Source organism: Lathyrus oleraceus, chromosome 7, assembly GCF_024323335.1.
Source record: "Lathyrus oleraceus cultivar Zhongwan6 chromosome 7, CAAS_Psat_ZW6_1.0, whole genome shotgun sequence".
In the NCBI taxonomy this organism is placed as follows: Eukaryota; Viridiplantae; Streptophyta; class Magnoliopsida; order Fabales; family Fabaceae; genus Lathyrus; species Lathyrus oleraceus.
In genome coordinates this window covers 238270012-238272088 of record NC_066585.1, presented here as the reverse complement: position 1 = coordinate 238272088, position 2077 = coordinate 238270012, and the positions used below count along the sequence as shown (strand labels likewise).

Below are 2077 nucleotides of genomic sequence, written 5' to 3'. Positions count from 1 at the left end.
AATTTTTATTCAACCAAACCTCTAAAAATCATCACCTTAGCTAAACATAGTAACATCGATAGCATTAGTTTGACCATCGGTCCCTGTGGGTTCGATATCTTTTAAAACTAAAACGACTAGACTATGCACTTGCAGTCAAGTATCCGATAGACTATATCTTATATACAGTCACGAGACGTATCAAGTTTTTGGCGCCGTTGCCAGGGACCTGATTTAGTCAAATAATGCGATTCTTTCATTGCGCAGTATAGACTAAGGTAAGAACTAATTTCCTTTCCCTTATTTCTCAGTTGTATGCTAAGTACTCGCTCACAAGGCGAAAACATAGTACCACTAATCGCAGAATTAGAGAGTTTCTTATATTTAAGACATCAAATACTAGAGTACCAACGAAGGTACAATATTCCTGATATCTTCTTTCCTACTACTAAACCAGTTGAAAAACCAACCATGGCTGTAGTAGGACCACATAATCGTCCTCTTAAGTTCTACGCTACCTCGTCCCAACAAGAACCTCACAACAGAATTGTTGCCCCTGCTATCGATCAAAACGATTTCGAGTTGAAACCCTCATTATTATCAGCTGTCCAACAACATCAATTTGCTGGAAATCCTACGGATGACCCTAATGAACATTTGACCAAGTTTGTGCAGTACGCAGACACTGTGAAGGCGAATGGTGTATCCCAAGATGCGATAAGACTACACCTTTTTCCTTTCTCTCTAAGAGACAGAGCTTGGGCTTGGTTGCAATCCTTGCCATCCAACTCAGTCACTACATGGGAAGAACTGAAGAACGTTTTCTTAGCCCGATATTTTCCGCCAAGCAAAACTGCTATGCTGAGAGCTCAAATCAATGGGTTTCGACAAAAAGATGCAGAATCTCTCGATGACGCATGGGAGAGATACAAAGACATGATGAGGATGTGTCCACATCACGGTCTCGGAGACTGGGTGATCATTCACACATTTTACAATGGGCTTTTGTGTAACACAAGACTCACAGTAGACGTTGCCGCGGGCGGGGCACTTATGGACAAGCCATACAACAAAGCATATCAACTCGTTGAAAACGTGGCCCAAGACCATTGCCAATGGGGAGGTGAAAGAACTCCAGTAGAAAAGTCCCGAACGAAAAGTGGAATGTACGAAATTAGTAGCCTTGACCACGTCCATGCAAAGGTAGATGCCCTTATTCAAAAGTTAGACAACTCGACCATACCACCCGCAGCCACCGTGGCTGCCGTAACTCCAAACTGCGAGTTATATTGAATTCCTGGACACACTGCACCAGAATGTCAGATATTAGCAGGAGTCCCCACTGATCAAGTAAATTATGCACAAGGAAACCCTTATTAGAATACCTACAACCCAGGTTGGAAAAACCATCCTAACTTTTCGTACAAGAACAACAACGCTCTGTATGCACCTGGCCAAGCACCCGTTGTTCCACCTGGATATCAAAATCCAACTACTAATGCTCCTAACATGCCTAGGAAGTCTAACCTTGAATTAATGATGGAAAGCTTCATAGCTACCCAAGCTCAAACAAACAAAGACTTCTTGAACCAAAACATACATACTAGTGAGCAACTTAAATAATTAGCGAGCAAAGTAGACGCCTTAGCCACCCACAATAAAATGCTTGAAACACAGATTTCACAAGTGGCTCAACAACAAGCATCTACTGCTGCTCCTACTGGCACATTTCCTGGACAGCCACAACCTAATCCAAAAGGACATGCAAATGTCGTTATATTGAGAAGTGGAAAAGAACTAGACGGACCAGTAGATCCAAGACTCCAAAATCCTGCCATGTACCAAAAACCTGACAAAACAACAACTGAGAAGGTAAGTGAACCAAAGGAGAAGGAAGATAATACCCAAGAGGCCGAAGAGAAAGAAAAACCTTATGTGCCTTCACCACCTTATAAACCACCCATTTCGTATCCTCAAAGACTCGCAAATTCTAAAACTGCAGGGCAATTTAGGAAATTTGTTGAACTTCTGAAGCAACTGAATATTACAATTCCCTTTACAGAAGTTATCACACAGATGCCCTCATATGCCAAGTTTC

At 42.0% G+C, this 2077-nt stretch overlaps 1 non-coding gene across 1 annotated transcript; it reads right to left on the bottom strand.

Moving 5' to 3' along the window:
* Positions 1-837: 837 nt before the first annotated feature.
* On the bottom strand, positions 838-944 carry LOC127109953 (small nucleolar RNA R71). The gene has a single exon (XR_007797194.1). It is a non-coding gene; the product is annotated as a small nucleolar RNA R71 (small nucleolar RNA).
* Positions 945-2077: the final 1133 nt, after the last annotated feature.